This window comes from Pygocentrus nattereri, chromosome 14, assembly GCF_015220715.1.
Source record: "Pygocentrus nattereri isolate fPygNat1 chromosome 14, fPygNat1.pri, whole genome shotgun sequence".
Classification (NCBI taxonomy): domain Eukaryota; kingdom Metazoa; phylum Chordata; class Actinopteri; order Characiformes; family Serrasalmidae; genus Pygocentrus; species Pygocentrus nattereri.
This window is the reverse complement of record NC_051224.1, coordinates 23,079,681-23,101,215: the sequence shown is the minus strand read 5'-3', so window position 1 is coordinate 23,101,215 and position 21,535 is coordinate 23,079,681. Positions and strand designations below refer to the sequence as shown.

At 40.4% G+C, this 21,535-nt stretch overlaps 1 protein-coding gene across 2 annotated transcripts in view; it reads right to left on the bottom strand.

Moving 5' to 3' along the window:
• Positions 1 to 21,096, bottom strand: part of rarab (retinoic acid receptor, alpha b) — a 205,870-nt gene extending 184,774 nt beyond the window's left edge. For both annotated transcript variants that reach the window (XM_037544785.1, XM_037544786.1), the window contains exon 1: positions 20,748 to 21,096. The gene's annotated coding sequence lies outside the window, so the exon portion shown is untranslated. The remainder of the gene's footprint in view (positions 1 to 20,747) is intronic.
• Positions 21,097 to 21,535: the final 439 nt, after the last annotated feature.

The window sequence follows — 21,535 nt, the reverse complement described above, 5'->3', positions numbered from 1 at the left end:
AAGTAAATGGCATTTTTAGTTTCTGCTTATTTGCTAAGTTGAAACAAAGTACTAAAGGTATAACTTGTGCACGAGCCACATTTTATGTTTGATTTTTTAGTGTTATATTCTGCAAATAAAGAGTTCTAGTGGATTAAAATGTGCAAATGTGTGTGTTCTCTGTGGTCAATTTCACTTATAATCAACAAGACATGCAAATGTTTAGCAAAACACACCTTTTTGCCATGTTTTTGTCATTTTTTGACCAAGAAAGGTCAGATATACTGACTCGAACTTGTCCATAATGAATGCAAATTGAATTCAAATGTAATTAATTATGTAAGTCCATCAAAAAAGTGAGTAATGTACCAAATAAAAACAATAATAATAACTGCTCATCCTTTTTTTCAGCATTTTCTTGTCATTTTTTTATACCGAAAAAGTCAGATTCAAACTGGTCCATGTAGAAGATACAACCCCATTTCCAAAAAAGTTGAGACACTGGGCAGAATGTGAATAAACATAGAATGCAATGACATGCAAATCATGTAAACCATATTTTTTAAAGGAAAATACAACAAAGACAACAAATCAAATGTCGAAACTGACAAATTTCATTGTTTTTGAAAAATATTTACCAATTTGAATTTGATGCCAACAACACGTTCCAAAAAAGTTGGGACGGGGGCAATACAAGACCTTTCATAACATGTTCTGTGCAATCACATACCAACACAGGCTGAGCCGTTATGTCACAGAAACAATAGAGAATGGAAACTTAATGTACAGCATACTATTATCTATAAAACTGCACAAAAACTGAGACAAAAGTCTCAAGGGGGTCGGGAAACTGTACATTTGTAGATCTGAGTAAATGTGTTATTTTGCTGAACTATCACTTTAAAGTCTCCCGTAAAGTGTCAGCAGAGTGATCTCATTTGACTCAGAGGGAAATGAAACCGTGTGATCCTTTTGTCATTACTTTAATTCATACACACCCAAACACAGAGCAGCCAGAACGAGGCCGACAGGCAGACGTGGTGTTTCTGGTGTTTCCAGCAGGACTTTGTGGTAATGAAACAGACTGTAATCTGGCCAGAGTTTACTTTACTGAACCACCCAGCCACAAACACACACACGAGTTTGCTTTTAGAAATCATCAGGACACTGGGCCACACACACACACACACACACACACACACACACATTTTATAAATATACTTATATATATAACGCTGTTGTCGGAACTTTGCATTTTTCAGTTTTTGACATAATTTGAAAATGCCTAATGGCCTTTAGACTATGTGTAAGTTTCTTGATGAATGGACCAAAGGAAATGACCCAAAATGACTTGGAAAAAAGTCTCATTCCACTGACTTACGTTACAAGTCGAGTAGTTTTTCCCTTCTGCTGTAAAGTTACTATTTTGGAGATACGAGGTTTTGGTCCAACAAAGGCGATGTATTTTTCCTGTTGAGATTGTCATGAACTTAACATAAGATTATTTAACTTATTTCTAGACATTTGTCTTTGGCCGATAGTTTTGCTTGTTTTATGAAATGTGCTAGAAACCAGCCAAACTATGTGCCAGTATAGTGAGATAATTTTAATTAATAAAATCAGCTAAAACAAGTAAATAAGTTTACAAATAAGATGGATAATCCTAAAATCAGAGCACAACCATCTCAAAATAGGAAATATTAGATATATTGTCTAGATTTAGGATCACTTCACTTGACAAGACACTATTATTTGCAGTGTATCTATGGCAGCTACAGCCAAGTGAGCTCTCTCATTGGTCATGATTTCAGGAGCTGAACTGAAGGCCTTAGACATTAGATTAACTGCCAACATAATTAGGAAATAACAGAGGAATCAAACAATCACATTTTGATTTACAATGTTCTAGATATGACACTGACTGTTCTGGGTAGGTGTTAGGAATATTGAACAGCGGCGGCAGCTCCATAGCAGGACTATTTACTGAACGAATCACTGATACATACAAGCTCAGACAAATGCTAATGTCTGTTACGGGTTTCTTGAAAAACATGTGAATTACTATTAGCTTATACTAACACACTACTTGAATCCTATTGGGGTGCAAGCAGAAATTAGAATTATTGTATAGGTGTTGTTTTTTTTTATCTTAATCACAAAGGTATTAAAAAAACAAACCTGCAATTGTTTATTCAACCAAACACACTATAAACAGAGGCAACAAAAACAAACACACACACGCGCGCACGTACGCACACGCACACACACAGACAGACCACCTACTCGTACCTTGGACTATTTCAGCAGTGCGTGTGTGCCAAACTAAGCAGTCTTAAAACTCCGGGCAGAGAGCAGAGTTTTCCACACGGCAGTGAGAGAGGAGCACTCTCAACATCTCAACATCAGACAGTGATGATCACATCAGCAGAGTGAGAGAAAAGTCAACAGGGAAAAAAGAGGGAGGGAAAACATGCACACCACACTCTCTCTCTCTCTCTCTCACACACACACTCACACACACACACACACACATATATATATATATATATATATATATATATATATTTCACACAGTGGTGTGAAAAAGTGTTCTTTTGCATGTTGGTCAAACTTAAATGTGTCAGATCACGAAACAAATTTAAATATTAGACAAAGATAAAATAAGTAAACACAAAATGCAGTTTATTAATGAAGGTCTTTATTATTAAAAAGAAATCCAAACCTACAGGGCCCTGTGTGAAAAAGTAATTGCCCCTAAATCTAATGACTGGTTGGGCCACCCTGAGCAGCAACAACTGCAATCAAGCTTTTGCGATAACGGAGTCTTTTACAGCGCTGTGGAGGAAATTTGCCCACTCATCTTTGCAGAACTGCTGTAACTCAGCCACATTGGAGGGTTTCCGAGCATGAACTGTCATTGAGATGCCACAGCATCTCAATCAGATTCAGGTCAGGACTTTGACTCGGCCACTCCAAAGTCCTAATTGTGTTTTACTTAAGCCATTCAGAGGTGGACTTGCTGGTGTGTTTTGGATCTTTGTCCTGCTGCAGAACCCAAGTGCGCTTCAGCATGAGGTCAAGGACAGATGGCCAGACATTCTCCTGCAGGATTTTTTTGGTAGACAGCAGAATTCATGGTTCCATGGTTCCACTACAGCTTCTTCCAGGTCCTGAAGCAGCAAAACAGCCCCAGACCATCACACTACCACCACCACATTTTACTGCTCTTGTGATGTTCCTTTTCTGAAATGCTGTGTTTCTTCTATGCCAGATGTAATGGGACACACACCTTCCAAAAAGTTCAAATTTGTCTCATCAGTCCACAGAGTATTCTCCCAAAGGTCTTGGGGATCATCAAGACGTTTTTGGCAAAACTGAGACGAGCCATTTGGGGATAATGGCTCTCACTGTGGTTCGCTGGAGTCCCAAAGCTATAGAAATGGCTTTATAAGCTTTTCCAGACTGACAGATCTCAATTACTTTTTCACACAGGGCCCTGTAGGGGGCCCATTTGTGTTTACTAGTGTTAGCTTTGTCTAATATTTAAATTTGTTTTGTGATCTGTAACATTTAAGTGTGACCAACATGCAAAAGAATAAGAAATCAGGAAGGGGGCAAACACTTTTTCACATCACTGTATATATATATATAGTGTTGCTGCAGTGCTGAGAATGATCTACCACCCAAATAGTGCTTGCTCTGTGAGGATCCACGGGGGTCCTGACCACTGAAGAAAAAGGTAAAAGGGGGATAACAAAGTATCAGAGAAACAGATGGACTACAGTCTGTAACTGTAGAACTACAAGGTGCAGCTATACAGTAAGTGGAGCTGATAAAATGGACAATGAGTGCAGAAACAAGGAGATGGTCAGAATGTTATACTTGATCGGTGTGTACACACACACACACATACAGTGGGGCAAAAAGTATTTAGTCAGCCATTGATTGTGCAAGTTCTCCTACTTAGAAAGATGAGAGAGATCTGTAATTTTCATCATAGGTACACTTCAACTATGAGAGACAAAATGAGAAAAAAAATCCAGGAAATCACATTGTAGGATTTTTAAAGAATTTATTTGTAAATTATGGTGATAAATAAATATTTGGTCACCCACAAACAAGCAAGATTTCTGGCTCTCACAGACCTGTAACTTCTTCTTTAAGAAGCTCTTGTGTCCTCCACTCATTACCTGTATTAATGGCACCTGTTTGACCTCGTTGTCTGTATTAAAGACACCTGTCCACAGCCTCAAACAGTCAGACTTCAAACTCAACCATGGCCAAGACCAAAGAGCTGTCGAAGGACACCAGGAAGAAAATTGTAGACCTGCACCAGGCTGGGAAGAGTGAATCTACAACAGGCAAGCAGGTTGGTGTGAATAAATCAACTGTGGGAGCAATTGTAAGAAAATGGAAGACATACAAGACCATTGATAATCTCCCTCGATCTGGGGCCCCACGCAAGATCTCATCCTGTGGGGTCAAAATGATCATGAGAACGGTGAACAAAAATCCCAGAACTACACAGAGGCACCTGATGAATGACCTGCAGAGAGCTGGGACCAAAGTAACAAAGGCTATCCTCAGTAACACACTACGCCAAGAGGGACTCTAATCCTGCAGTGCCAGGCTTAAGCCAGTACCTGTCCAGGCCTCTCTGAAGTTTGCCAGAGAGCATATGAATGAACTCAACTCGTCATGTTTGGAGGAAGAAGAATGCTGAGTTGCCTCCCAAGAACACCACACTGTGAAGCATGGGGGTGGAAACATCTTGCTTTGGGGCTGTTTTTCTGCAAAGGGGACAGGATGACTGATCCGTGTTAAGTGAAGAATGAACGGGGCCATTTATCATGAGATTTTAAGCCAAAACCTCCTTCCATCAGTGAGCGCATTGAAGATGGAACGTGGCTGGGTCTTCCAGCATAACAATGATCCCAAACATACTGCTTGGGCAACGAAGGAGTGGCTCCGTAAAAAGCATTTCAAGGTCCTGGAGTGGCCTAGCCAGTCTGCAGACCTCAACTCCATAGAAAATTTGTGGAGGGAATTGAAAGTCCATGTTGCCCAGCGACAGCCCCAAAACATCACTGCTCTAGAGGAGATCTGCAGTAGGAATGAGCCAAAATACCAGCTACAGTGTGTGCAAACCTGGTCAAGACTTGCAGGAAACGTTTGACCTCTGTCGTTGCCAACAAAGGTTATGTTACAGAGTATTGAGTTAAACTTTTGTTATTGACCAAATACTTATTTACCACCATCATTTACAAATAAATTCTTTAAAAATCCTACAATGTGATTTCCTGGTTTTTCTTTCTCATTTTGTCTCTCATAGTTGAAGTGTACCTATGATGAAAATTACAGACCTCTCTCATCTTTCTAAGTAGGAGAACTTGCACAATCAGTGGCTGACTAAATACTTTTTTGCCCCACTGTATGTATACATAGGTTTTCTTCTGACAACAGTGTATAAATGTGTGTGTGTAAATATATAAATATATATATAGCGTTGTTGTCAGAAGAAAACCTCAATTTTCAGTTTTTGACATAATTTATATTGTGTGTAAATTTTACAATGAATGGACCAAAAGAAACAACACAAAATGACTTACATTGACTTCCATTAAAAGTAGAGTATGTTTTTACTTCTCCTGTAAAGTTGCGATTTTGGAGGTTTTCTCCTGACACCAGCAAGATGTATATAGCAGCAAAGCTTTCTTTGCTCATTAATATTTCAATAAATACAATAAGTGGTAATATAAGTATGTGAAGGTATTTGTTTAACCATGCTCTCTCCACTGAGGAAGCCCAGCAATTATGCCCAGCTGTATTTATCATCCAACACCTCTTTTATCCAATCAGTACCTCATTATGTTAAATCAGCTGCTGCTGATGGAGTTTAATATTTCTGAGATGCCTGGAACCAAACTTTGTTCTTCAAACCAGCTCAGGAGATGTCAACTTTTCTGAAAATAATATATTCTCTTCATTTTTACTGTGTTTGTTTGTTTGTTTGCTTTTCTTCTGATAATATATGGTGTTTATATAAGCTGACTGACGAGATAAGATTAGAGGCCTTTTACACAGTACTGTATAAATTAAAATCACACAGGAGCCTCACCAACTAAATCTAATCTCAGCTGTTTGAGTGGTCAGTGAGTCACTCTTTACCTTTATTACAGCCTCCACTCTTTTCAGGAGACTCACTTTCAGTTCCTGAAAGAATCTGCAGACACAACTCCAAAGTTCAGTCTTTGAAGCTGGTTGATGATTTCCTGAAGTAATCAAACACATTCAGTGGTGCCGAGGTCTGGACTCTGGGGTGGTCAGTCCGTTGTTCAGCTTCTTTGTTTGATGTGTCCATCTCCTTTTCTCAGTGAGGTTCTTCTTGAACAGCTACACATCCTTTCAGACCCATAGCACTGAGTCATCTTCTGGACAGGAACATCTGTGGATGTTTTCAGATCTGAAGCAGCTTGATTTTCTCTTCTCTCTCAAAGAAGAAAGCTATAAGTGCTGTTTATCTGATGAGGCCAGTTTTGGTGTCCACCAGGTCTTCCAGGTGGTTGTTAGGAGGTCCATTTTCTCTGTAGCTTCTGTTTTGGAAACTCCTTCTTGATGCAAGTGCATTATCTTATAACACATATCCTCAAAAACATCTTGTGAACAATGAACCACATGTACTTCATGGCTGTTTTGACTGGACTCTTTTACCCAGTATTGTATATACAGAGTCAGACATAAGAGGAGAGGCTCTTCTAATTGGAAGGCGTCTCCATGTCTCCACGGGGGGGAAATCTCTGTTCAAACAGGAGTGTGCGTTACTCCTCCAACATGGCTGCCAGCCTGCAGGCGTCTCCTCAGAACCACTTCCTCTACCGGTGCCAGCACCACGGCGACACTTCCTGTCTGACCCCAGATCTCAGGATATCCTGTGTCTCCTGCCACGGTAAAACTCACGTGTGGACCACACCCGGCACACATACACAATTTTACAGCCAGATCACTGAAATCAATACACGGTATATCCAAAAATGACCCTATTGTTTACAGCTTGTTTAATCTCCATAGAAAAGCATTCACCAATAGAATGGGACTCTCTGGAGCACCATGTCTAATGCCAAGTGTGGGCTAGAGGGTTATAAAGCCCCCACAGCAATGTTCAACATCTAGTGTAAAGTCCCAGAAGAGTAGAGGCTGTTACTGCAGCAAAGAGGACAAACTCACTATTAACATTATTAATTTTAGAAGAAACACTGTATCGGGTGTCCACAAACTTTTGGACATATAGTGTTAAAGTCAGTTTTGACAGCCTGACTTATATTGACACTATATGTCCAAAAGTTATGTGCTGGAGCCTATCCCAGTGGTCATCAGGCGGAAGGCAGGATACACCCCGGACAGGTCACCAGTCCATCGCAGGGCAGAAAGACAGTCACTCACACACTCACACCAGGGACACACAAGGGCAATCCAGCATGTCCAATTGGCCTGACTGCATGCCTTTGGACTGTGGAAGTAAACCGGAGAACCCGGAGGAAACCCACGCAGACACAGGGAGAACATGCAAACTTCACACATAGAGGACCCCGGTCACCCGGCCGGGGAATCGAACCCAGGCCCTCCTCGCTGTGAGGCGACAGCGCAACCCATTTCGTCAGCGCTGAACAAAATGAATGATTTAAATATTCTTCATCTTCTAGATGATGCTTGTTCATATTTTCAGGTAAAAAAACTTCATGAAGTTTGAGTTTTCATTACGTTTACGTCTCGTCGTCTTCTGTGAGTTTATTCGCTGGTTGTAAAGCAGAAATCTAATTACTGTCTGAGTCATGTCGACCTGGAGTTTCCCCATTATCTGATTACTCAAGTGCATGTAAACGCGTTTATTGGATTGCTGCCAAAATCTGATTTTCCGCAGTTATCAGATCACTAAGTGCATGTAAACACACTCAGTGGTAAATTTTGGCTTTAATTCATATTATAAAAGGTTTATAAAAAGGATGCTTTGTAGCACAGTTTAGCTACGTGGCTAAGCTGCTACACAAGCACACAAACACTTTAGCTCATAATAGCAGAAAAAGACCACCCACATGCAAATTTTAAGAATAAGTCCTTCTCATAGATGCAGCAGAATAACCCAGATTTGTATCCTTTTTGATGACCATCTCACAAGTCGCGACCTCCAGCGTAAAATCACTTTTTTAAACACTGTGTGCTTTTAGGAATGCTTGATAATTTATGCTGAGCATTCTCTGGAGGATTTAGAAGACAAAATATGGACTTGGAAATCTGGTGTTTACCGCAGTTATGTCCAAAAAAGCTGAAACAGTGTGGGAAATGCTACTAAATCAGTTATAAGTGAATTCTGTTTGACCTGAATTCAATTGGAAACAATATAAAACAAGTTATTTGATGTTTTACCTTATGAAACTCATAAATATACAAATTGGATGCTTGCAATACATTCAACATAGATGGGAGAGGAGAATGTTTACCACCGTCTTACATCATGTTACCTTTAATCTGCACTTGTTATGTAAGTCTTCAGCTGTGCAGCCACACAGAGCTTTCATTGTCGAATTTTAAGCTTCAAAAGATTCATATTTAAAGTAGGAGACAGTTCTGGGCGGTGGACAGGTCAGTCCAGCAGCCATAGTCTCTGATTATGCAGCCGCGCTGTTGTAACACAGACAGAATTTTCTTTGTGTTGTCATGATAAAATAAGCATGGATGTCCCTGAAAAAAAGGCATCTAAAAGGCAGCATAAGACGCTCCAAAATGTGTTTAGCATTAATGTTGTTTTCACAAATGTGCAGGTTTCCCAAGAATATCCCCCAAATACCATGACAGACACTAGCTTTTGAACTTTATGCTGGTAACAATCTGAATAGTCCTTTTCTTCTTTGGCCCGGAGAACACAATGTCCATTATTTCCATAAACAATCTAAAAGGTTCAGATGAGCTCGAGCTCAGAGAAGTCGACAGCGTTTCTGGATGCTGTCGATTTATAACTTCCACTGTATATACTGAGTGTACATACACTTGATTGTGCCTTAAACTCGGCTCATTAAAAATCTTTGCTCCACGTGTGGCACTTTTCACCATTTTTCTTTGTTTACTTGCTGTATTTTCTTCTTTTGCGCTCTCTGTTTTCATTGGTCCGTTCAGGTTGAGTCATTGACCAGTTCACCCTTCGGGTTGAAAAAAACAAACATGTTTGAAAAACTCTGACTGGTCTGAAACGCAATTTTCGGGAGGCCAAAAATCTGAGTCTGCGCCCATCAAACAAGACTCAATTCTCTCCCTAACTGTCGACGCCGACTGACCCAAAAATCTGCAGACCGGAGCCAACCAGCACAGACTAAGAGAATGGGGGCTAAAATTATGGTAAAAGTCATGTAGTGTGACCCCGGCTTAAGAGGAAATGCTGCTTAGCTTATCAACTTCAAAAGGGTTGAATTCTGATGGAAAGCATGTCAAAATGAAAAGAGGGAACTGTAAGAAGGAACGTGCCACCTCGGATTTGGAACAGTGTTGAAACTGCAGAAAAAGCTACAACAGAAACGATGATGACGCAGACAAAAACTGGCTCAAAAACTGAATAATAAAAAGAATCATAAAAACTATCTCAATAATCATCTCAAACTATGCTGTTGACGCAGTTGCCAATAATTTAAACCCACTGAACTGTAACTTTAGGCTGCTCAAATAATTACTCTCGGCTTACATCTGAAACGCAAACTGACGTCCCCCTGCGTGATGGCCGATGGAGCAAGCGAACACCGCGCTTTGAGTCATTAGCTGAAGTCAAACATTGACTGAAGTCTACAGAGCGTGCCGATGCGCTTTGCGCAGTCCAGGGGAGCCGGAGATCTGCAGCTCTGTGTGTTTTCTCTAATCTAAAACACCTGCAGGACATACACTAAGCGGGATTTCTCAGCTGCAGAACTCACACTCAGCAGGATGAAGGCTATCCTCGCCTCAGAGAGGACAACAGAAATAACCAATAGTCAGCAGTGTGTCAACATACTGACTTAGTATGTCCAAATAATTACTTATTTTCTCAAAATACTGAGATAATATATTGAAGGAATGTGTTATTTTCTTGAAATTTTCAGATACTATTTTCAAATAAAAGGTTAAATTAATACAAGATACTAAATTATTTTGATGTCACTGTTTGCTAAGTCATTGTAAGTCAGTTTTGATACAGTAAGTCAATATTTTTCCTTTTGATTTTGTGCCACTCATTTATTTATTAATGTATTTATGTCAATCTTCTGCCCATTCATCCAGAAGAGCATTTGTGAGGTCAGACACTGATGTTGGACCAGAGGGTCTGGCTCACAATCACCGTTCTAGTTCATCCCAAAGGTGTTTGCTGAGGTTGAGGTCAGGGCTCTGTGAGGGCCAGTCAAGTTCTTCCACACCAAACTCACCCGGTCAGGCCTTTATGGAGCTGGGGCTCAGTCATGCTGGAACAGGAAAGGTTCTTCAAGTTGGAAGCATAAAGTTGTCCAAAATGTTTTGGTGCCAAAGCATTAAGGTTTTCCTTCACTAGAACTAAGGGGTCTAGACCAACCCCTTAAAAAAACAACCTCATATCATTACCCATCCTCCACCAAACTTTACAGCTGGCACAATGCAGTCAGGCAGGTAATGTTCTCCTGGCATTCACCGAACCCAGACTCATCCATCAGGCTGACAGACAGAGAAGTGTGATTCGTCACTCCACAGAATACGTTTCCACTGCTCCACAGTCCAATGGCAGCACTTTACACCACTCCATCCGATGCTTGGCATTTGGCTTGGTGATGTAAGGCTTGCATGCAGCTGTTTGATCATGGAAACTCATGCTATGACGCTCCCGGTGCTCAGCTTTTGTGCTTTTTTATTGCCAGAGGAGGTTTGGAACTGTGCGGTTATTGATTATAACCTTCCAAAATCAATGCAGATGAGTCAAGTGTCTTCTTCCGATTAAGACTATTCAATCCCATTTGACACATTTGGTTATTTCATGTAATTGTCGTAGAATCGTGCCTATCTCACTGACTTGTGGTGAAATCTGAGATCTCACGATGCAATGAATCACTGCGCTAAAGACCAGAGTACAAACACAGACATAAACAGTCTAATAATGTTTTCAGTTTTCCTTAAAATGTTCAGTAAAAGGAATGAGAGTGAATAAGAAGAGAACACTGTGGAGCCGAACGTGAGAACGGCACACCAACCAAACGTCTAACTCAATCACTGTGAGGTCACTGTGAGATTTCCAACCCTGGCTGTAAAGACATTAGTTTTGTCTTCTGCAGTGCAGGGCGCTGTTACACGGCGTAGATGAGGCCTGAGGGAAGCAGCACGGCGTCAGCGGCACTCCCTGTCGAGAGGCTTTGAAGTGCTGCATCAGTTGATGAGGAGGCCGAGTGTGTGTCGGGGGAGATGAGAGGAGGCTCGCTGTCATACACTCCTGAGAAATGGCCAGCAGTTACACGTTCCAACAGATTTAAAACCACCTACACATCTGCACCCGCATCACATACAGAGCCAAAGAGGAAACCTACACCAGGTGTAACAGAGACGTCGGGGTAAGTGTTACACACAGTGTTACAGTAATGACATTCATTCATGTGTAACAGCGTAATGTAATGCATTACGGTTTAAATTCTTATATCCACATTACAGTTACTGACTTAATGCGATATTCATTACTTCTACCACTCATGCATCTCCAGCAGGAGCTTTACCAGTGTTTACATACTACATCAATCTCTCTTGTTAAAAAAAAGCAAGGAAATGCAGGTTAGTTTCAAGTATATAGAACTTTTAAAAACGCTACACTGAAAAAATGTTACGTTTTCAAGTGAAATGATCTCAAATCCACATCATTCTGAGACTACTGTAAGCTTATTATAAGATGATTTTACTCTTAACTTTTTTCTTCTTTTAAGAGATTTTAGCCAAATTTATCTAACTATAAAGTCAATTAAATTAGTTTGTTTCAGTATCTTATCTTCCAATATAAAGAGCAACTTTAATGAAAAACAAGCTAAATTGTCTAGAAATAAGTTTTAAAAAAATCTTATGCTTAGAACAGAATCTGTGTTCTGTGGAGTGACAAATCACACTTCTCTATCTGACAGACTGACGAGTTTGGGTTTGGCGAATGCCAGGAGAACGTTACCTGCCTGACTTCATCGTGCCAACTGTAAAGTTTGGTTGAGAAAGCATAATGGGCTGGGGCTGCTTTTCAGGGTTTGAGCCTCTTAGCTCCAATGATGGGTGATGTTAATTCTAAAGCACCCAAGACATTTTAGACAGGTATGTGCTTCCAGCTTTTTGTGTGAACAGTTTGTTGAAAACGTTTCCCTGTTCCAGCATGACTGAGCCCCTGCACACAAAGCAAGGTCCATAAAGACATGGTTTGACCAGTCTGGTGTGGAGGAACACCAGTCGTCTGCATAGAGCCCTGACCTCAACCCCCCTGAACACCTTTGGGATGACCTGGAACATTGATTGAAAGCCAGGCCCTCTCATCCAACATCAGTGTCTAATCACAAATCCTCTTTTGACTGAATGAGTACAAATTCCCACAGACACTCTCCAAAATGTGAAAAGCTTCCCAGAAAAGTGGAAGCTGGTATAGCTGCAAAGAGGGACAACTCCACACTAAAGCCTATGGTTTTGGAATGGGACGTCCAACAAGCTCATATAGATGTGATGGTCAGGTGTCCACATACTTTTGGCCATACAGTGTAACATCTAATACTTCACAAAAAGGAATTCAGACAGAACTGATTGCGAAGTCTGTCAGGGTTCAAAGGGGAAAAATAAAGCTGTCACAAATTTGCTTGAACACCAGTTTTTAACAAAAGAGGGCCAAACCAAGAGGAAACGATCCCTCCTACTTCCCCTCTCTCCTTCTCCAGTTAATCATCAGTGTCTTCTGTTTGCCTGCAGAACAATCTGGTAAGATCTGAGGCATTTATGAGCAGATTCAGGATGAGAATCGAGCAAGAAAACGGAAATGTGCAGTAAAATTATAACTCCCCAGGCTATCGCAGACCCTGACAGACAGAAGATCACAGTTTAATAACACAACATGTGTGTAGCGGACGGAGGAGAGCAGAGGACAAGCGTTGGAAAGGCTAAAGATGGTGAAATCCCCTTAAAACAAAAAACCTGTCACTATATTAACCTGAGTTTTAGTGTTTGGAGGAATGGTTTCAATCCAATGTCACAATTTTTCACTTAGTCTAGATATAGTTGATTAGCTGAAATATGTTTGCACTGCAGAACATGATATTTTGGCAAATGAAATGATCTCAAATCTAGTCAGCATATCTACTATTTCTCATTATAAGACTGATGTAAGCTTATGTTCTCTCTGTATTGAGATAAATAGCCTTTTTTCAAGTAAATTTCTGACAAGCAGATTTCCCTGCCAACATGGTGACTTGGATTTGACTTAAAATAGTAAAGAATGTCTAGAAACAAGTGAAATACTCTTATAATAAACAACAACCTATAAAATGAGAAATATTACACAGATTCACTAGATTTCAAAAGAGATTTCACTTGATAAGATACCACTTTTTACAGTGCCGTGTCCAAAATTTGCTTCCTTAGTTTAGCGAGTGCATAAAAATGAACTAATTATTACTGGATTGTTTAAGTATAAATAATGTCAGGACTTAAATACATGCCTAAAACATCTCTCAACCCACTCACACTGCATCCAGGTCTTCATTGAGGTCACACAGACTTGCTAATGTGGTTTGGAACATAGCATCATTTACTTTGAGCTATAAAAATTTATAAAACTTCACCATAAGAAGTTCAGAGTTGTTCACAGTGGAGTGGATGGTCAATGTTTGAAAAGATTAACGCCTCTAAAAGTGAGGGAGCTGAAGTGTGTAAAATGGTTATGAATGCACTACCTGGTGTCTGAGACACTGTTTAATGATAGTTTTGAGAATATTTTGGCCTAAAATGCATTTCAAAATGGCAGATGGATACATCAAGGGTGCTGTGAGACAAAATAGTCCCCAAAGAAAAGTTATTAGTAACTTATTATTAAACCATCTTCAACATTCCATATAAACTCAGGAGACATGTGTAGGTTCTCTGGTGGTTTTGACAGTAAATAAAATGTCTATATTTGTGTTGTTGTCATGGCGACCCCTGGTTCCTATCACCACCGCTGTAAAGACATCTGTACCATTTCACACCAAACCACTCTGAATCTCTCTGTTTACACCTTAAACACTGAATTATGCAGATATTTTGAAAAATAGGTAGGAGTGAGGGTATATGTTGCGGAATCTTAAAAAACTGGCCACAGAGTTTTTCTGATTGTAGTAAACGACTCTGCCTGTAGATATCTGTCCGGTTAAGGCAGTGAGTGTGATGACCGCGGTCAGAAAGCTGTCAGAAGAGTGAAGGCAGATAGATGTATTGAGTGGAGTGACATTCAGAAGTGAAAGGCACTTTACTGAGAGTGTGAAGCTAAGACAGAGACCATGAGAGAGACAGAGAGAGAGAGACAGACAGACAGAGAGAGAGACACACACAGAGAGAGAGAGAGACACAGAGAGAGAGAGACACACACACAGAGAGAGAGAGAGAGAGAGAGAGACAGAGAGACAGAGAGTGAGACAGGGACATAGACAGAGAGTGAGAGAGAGAAAGAGAGAGAGAGAGAGAGAGAGGAGAGAGAGAGGCAGAGAAAGAGAGAATCAGACAGACTAAGATATAGAGAGAGACAGACAGACAGAGAGAGAGAGAGAGACACACAGAGAGAGAGAGAGAGAGAGAGACAGAGAGTGAGACAGGGACATAGACAGAGAGTGAGAGAGAGAGAGAGAGAGAGGCAGAGAAAGAGAGAATCAGACAGACTAATATAGAGAGAGACAGACAGACAGAGAGAGAGAGAGAGACACACAGAGAGAGAGAGAGAGAGACAGAGAGTGAGACAGGGACATAGACAGAGAGTGAGAGAGAGAGAGAGAGAGAGAGAGAGAGAGTGACACAGAGACAGACAGAGACAGAGAGAGAGAAAGTTATTCACTGAATAACTGAGAGAGAGGAGAAAATCAAGCTGCTTCAGATCTGAAAGCATTCACAGGTGTTTCTGTCCATCCTTGCACTGTGAGAAGACGACTCAGCGCTATGAAAGGATGTGTAGCTGTTCAAGAAGAACCTCACTGAGAAAAGATGGACACATCAAACAAAGAAGCTGAACAATGGACTGACCAGCCCAGAGCCCAGACCTCAACACCACTGAATGGGTTTGATTACCAGCTTCTAAGACTGAACTTTGGAGGTGTGTCTGCAGATTCTTTGAGAGTTTAAAGGCAATAAGTAAGAAGTAAATGAGGGTGGTCTTCAACTTTTGCAGATCACTAACAGTATCATAACAATAGATTCACCCAAAACACTAATAAATTAAAATTTTATTTTTTAGTATTTTTGCTAGAAATGAATAATTCAGGCTTAGCCTTTGCCAGCAAACCACCCCTTCAGCCTGAATTATTTCTGCTCTATGATCTTACGATATGTTTGTGTGATGCCCTTCATACAGTAAGCTTCCTCATACAGTCGCTGACAATTTGGGCTTCTTTCCCAGAATCCTTCACTGAATGGTTCTGTCAATGATCAGTCTACAGAGGTTTCACACAGTACATAAAACTTTCCAAAATGATTTGTTATAAAGTTCGTCTGATCCAAACAGTCACTCTGACAGACTGTAATACACTACAGGAAGTGTAGGGGGCGATACAGCTTTTACTGTTTCATTTAAAAAGCCTCTATAATGTTCATATGATCCACACAGTCACTCTGACAGACTGTAATACACTACAGGAAGTGTAGGGGGCGATACAGCTTTTACTGTTTCATTTAAAAAGCCTCTATAAATGTTCATATGATCCACACAGTCACTCTGACAGACTGTAATACACTACAGGAAGCGTAGGGGGCGATATGGCTTCTACTTTTTCATTTAAAAAACTTTATAATGTTCATATGATCCACACAGTCATTCTGACTCAGGCAATGTGTGTGGAGTTCAGCAAAGCTATGCTCATCCTGTTAGCATGTATGCTAAAATGTTAGAATTACAAACATTACCTGTACTCCCCTGTAAACATGCTAAACATGTTAGAGCACTAAGTTAGAAGCTGGAACTTTTTTGTTTACATAAGTCCTACGATACCTGCATTTACTGCTTTCTTTTATTTACATTTATTTGCCTTAAGCCAACACACCCAATTCACATTTTGTTTGCTGTAGCATTGTGAAAGCCAATGACGGTTAAAAATGACTGCTTAAATAATTGCATCAAGCTCAAATAATAATGCAATTAGGCAATTATGAAATAATTGTGACAGGCTTGGTCTATACTAGACTAGAATACGATCAAATTGAATGGAGGGCATTGTCACACGCCAATAAACTGTATAGAACTAGAAATATTATAAAGGTATTTGTTAGTTGCAGCAACAAGGATGATAACGGGCATGAATTATGAATAGTACTTCATGAAAAGGCCATGAGAGACAAATGTTGAGCTCCTACATTCAGGCTGGCTGCGTTAACATTGACATCATCAACATTAAATCAACATATCATTGAAATACGTTCTTTTACAACCATTTATCTCACACCCTTTCAGAGGGACACACGCACACACACACTCGTTCCACAAGCACCTTATCAGATGGCAAAGCTGTGGGTGCGTGTGAGTGATACAGATTTCACAGAGATTACAGTCACGCAGATTAACTCATCATATCCTGGAAATGTTCACTTTGTGTCATGTGCATGTTCATCATAGGACCTGCATGCAACGGTCGCTACCGAGCTACTGTATGACTGAGTCTGCACAAGCTAACAAGAAAAGGGAGGCTTTATACCCCATTTCTTAGCATAGTTTGTCCAAAAAATCTAATTTCCACAGTGTGACAACACTGATTCCCAGTTTAGTCCATCATCCAAAACATGTGCATCTGCAGTGGCAAAAACACCCAAACATAGACTACAGCATGTCAGCACACGGCTAAAAACAGTAGCAGCCACTCCAAAGCCTGAACTTGCTAGAAGCACCAGTGGTTCTGATGACATTCACTGTACTTTCATTACTGAAGTAAGTAAGATGATGTAGCCAAGCAGCTTGGTGGGGTATAAGCCTCCATTGCTTGCTTCTTAGCTCTAATGCTAAAACTAAATAAGCAACACAGCTAGCAGACAGTTTTGGGCCGATTCTGGCTTTCCTGCGTGAGTGTTAGTTGATTACCAGGCCAGAATAGGACCAGATGCTGAACAGGCTAATATAGTTTTGCCTCATGCCTATATCTGTGGGCTATACATTAGATTTCTGGTCAAACTATTATTTTAAATGCACTCCCAGAATGCCACGCTCCTCTCTCCTCTTTGAGCAGTTCCTCATGACCCACATTCAGATTCTTGTTTTGTTTTTTTGTTTTTTTTAACCTTCCAACATTCGCTGACTCACTTGATTCTGTTTACTGTAAATGTGCCAAACTATCACTTCAAAAACAATAAGGTGCTAATGTTTGGATCAGTGGGCAAGTGCTGAGGTCAAAACCCATCAAGTTAACCAAGAAAACCCAGCTCAGGCCGAATGCTGCCATGAATTTACTTGCATAGACGTAAAACACATATTACATTAAAGATCAAATATATCACATTAACACAATTAAGTCCAAAAGTAAAACTAAAAGTTAAACGGTTGATGACATATTTTGTTCACACGGGCATGATGTGTGTCTCGAGTGTATGACTAATACCCATGTGTAACCCAATGTAACGGTAGGAACATAAATGCATAGGAATGTGGGGAGGATTTGATTTAATAGACAAGAATGTGAGAAAGCAGGAGTGAACAGTGTGGCACAGTGTGTCTCCGTGGTGGACACCTAAACTAAAACGTCAAAGAGAACCGCAGCAAATGGGCAATCGGCATCATTTTGAGGAACAAACTTCCAATGATGCACTCATTCCTCTTTCTACTGCCGACAATAGGCCTCCCAAGAACTTCCCCTTTGAAGAGATACTTCTGCCAATAGACTTGCTTATGTGGTTTCTCTCACCGTGTGATACACTCTTATCTATAAAATGAACTAAAGTATAGGCAAAGTTCAGGCTTTAAGATGCCTTTATCACTGGTTTTAGTTGTTTTTAGAATGTACTTTTTAGCCTACTTTTAGATAACAGTGTCATAACAGTGGCAGAAGCCACAAAATCGAGTCTGTTAGAGATACTGAACAATGGCATACAGTTTGAGATGAGTGTGTAATTCAGTCAGCACCACGGTAAATGGTGGGGTATATGTTTAGCTACATTAGCCTTGCAGCTCCAGTGCAAAACTAAAAAAGCCAACTTCTAGGCATGTAACAATTCACTGAATCCTTTATTCAACTCGATACAATGTAGCAGTACCTTGATCTGATACAATTTTCAATATAGCAAAAATACAAAGTGACCGAAAATGTGCCTCACATTATAAAAGTATAATACGATAATATGGGAAATGGAAACGATCATTGTTATCATTTTTGCTTACTGTGTGAACCCTGTCTAAACCCTTTAAGAAAACATCAAAATAAATAGAAGCATTACTAATGGCACCCCCTTGTGGAGACTTTGTCACCTGTGAAACGTGAGTGAGTTCCATGAGGTGCTTCACTCTACAAACCCACAAAAAAGGCCTACAAAAATGAATAAACACAGTCTTAATACTCCAAAAAGCACCTTATGATGATGCACGTTTGTTGTCACAGTGGCTATTCCTGCTTAATAAAGCAATTTTCTTTTACATGTAGGTGCTTGGTAACTGGACGTTTAGCTGAATGGTGTTTATCCTGCACTCATTTCATGATAACAATAAAAATATGACTCATCCTGCATCGCTAACTTAATATTAGAAACAAGAGTTGTGCTTTCAAGTGTTCTGCAACAATCTAACATGTTAGCTGCAAGCTAACAAAAAACTCACAAGACTAGCATTCTATTCACGATGCAACAACACAAGACACTGTGATACAACTCAATACAACACACTGCTGTGCTGTTACAGCCCTAAGAACATCAGACACAAAACGTCTTGGCTGACTGACTACATGTTGGCCAAACCTTCACTTTAAGTACACTCACAGATCTTTAACTGGAAAGACAGAAATGTGCTGGAGTCTACATTTAATACCACATGCAAGTGCTGCGGTTACGCCCACCAAATTAGCTAAATAAAACCCAGCTGATTTACCTGATTTGAATATGCTCATCGTTATACATTACATCAACACAACCACGGGTGAGATAAACAGAAAGTATGCAGATTTAATGCATTTTTTATCCAACTGTGCATATGAATCATGTAAATTCAACACATTAGTCTGTCTCAAACCCATTAAGTGGGCACATGAGCACACTCTTTATAGCAATCAGTGGAAGTGGAAACTTTTTTCTTAGAAAGTCTGCGTCACAATTCGCACCAACTCTGTCTCTGCTTCTAGAGTTAAATGAGTGTCAATATTTACCACAGCTGCTGAGCACTTGAAGGCTGCTGCCATGTGCATCTGTGCGTGTGGACTAGCCAGAATATCCACACCAACCAGTCAGGCTGAAAATACACACGAAAACCCTTCTGTCTCACCAGAGCCCGAGCGAAATAACTGAATCTGAATCACTTTTATTCAACCAAGTATGTCGCACGTGTGAAATTAGAGGATTAGAGCACTGCTGAGGGCTAAGCAAGCATGCTAGAGTACTAAGAACCCATGGAAAAGAGATGAATAGATAAATTATGGTTTAATTTATATAAAACATGGGTGTACTTTTATGAAAATAGAGCTATAAGGAGGAAAAAAAGCCTAATATAACGGCGCACAGCACATTTCACAATTCCAGGACTCAATGTTCTTTCAGTAAGACCCCCAAATGCTTTCCCCTAATGCACATCCAGCGCAAACCACTGCACTTCCATTGCATAACCATATGTAAATCTCATATATGGCCATATATGCATATGAGTACATGTAAAAACACATATTTGTAAGTATCAAATACATAAAGACACATAGGACATATATATGGATCATGCATATACTGTAAATGCAGAGGTGGGTGATAACATATGCATAACATATGGATTATACATATACTGTGTATACTGTATGGATCACACATAGACATCTGATAATTAAATTAAAACGGACAGCACTATGATCACACACTCAGTGTAACCTTTATATTAGCATGAAGTTAGTATATATGAGTGACATATGCCATTCATATATGGATATTTTCTGTCAGTTAAACATATGAATTACTTAGATATGTTTGAATAAGCTGATGGCCAGGTTCATACAAGTTGCTCTATATGTTACATATTTGGCCAATAATAATAATCTAAGCTAATAATCTAAGGGAAATCCATGCACGCTGTGCCCATATGTTGCCATGCTGTATGGTTCCCCGTGTAGTGCACTAAATAGTGTGCAGAGAGCCATTTGGGACACAGCCAGAGCTGCTGTAGCTGTTAAAAGGATCCTGATCCATGCTAACTTGCTTTGCACTCGTTTTTCTCCCTTGATCTCTCTCTCTCTCTCTCTCTCCTTCTTTCTCTCTCTCCTTCTCTCTCTCTCTCTCTCTCTCCTTCTCTCTCTCTCTCTCTCTCCTTCTCTCTCTCTCTCTCTATCTTCTGGGCTAGCGTTACCTGTCATTGCATTGCTGTCATCGCAGGAGCCTACCTGTTGACTCCTCCTACCGGCGCGAGCTGCTCGGTGGCTCCACGGATCCGTTTTTTTATTTGTTCTGCGTTGTTTTGTCTTCGTTTTCTTTTCGCCTCCAAACGCTTCTCTCTCTCTCTCTCTCTCTCTCTCTCTCTCGCTGTCTCTCTCTCTCTCTCTCGCTGTCTCTCTCTCTCTCTCTCTCTCTCTCTCTCTCTGTCTGTCTTCTCAGCAGGACGAGCGCGAGCCTGTTTCTCCCCTCCGCGCGCAGTTTGAAGCCTCCTCGCCTCCTTCTCTCTGCTTCAGCGAGGCGGTACGCACGCGCTGCACGAGCGCAGCAGGGACAGCAGCAGCAGCAGCAGCCATCGCGGTCACGTGCTCACTGCTCAGGGTTGGGGGGCGGGAGGAGGGGGGGTGGCAATGTGAAAAAATAAAATAAAAGCACGCCCACATAACACACAGGCCACGCCCACAGACGCCACCTTTGGTGCCGCCCCCCATTCCGGTCTAGAAGGGAGACCTCAGGGAGGAGAGATGAAAACAGACGTATTCAATAAGTATTTCTGCGGCGATATTCTAAAATAACATGCAGCTGAGGGTGATTTACAGTGTTTATGTTGGGGGGTTGGTGAATAAAAGACAACAGATTAAAAAAGAGCAATGATAAAGTTAATAATAATAATAATAATAATAATAATAATAGACGCCAACTGCTTCAAAGATTTTCAACAAAAATATGTACATGAATAATGAATGAAAATAAAGTGCCAACAAATTGACCAAGAAACCATAATTGCTAAGAAACTAAC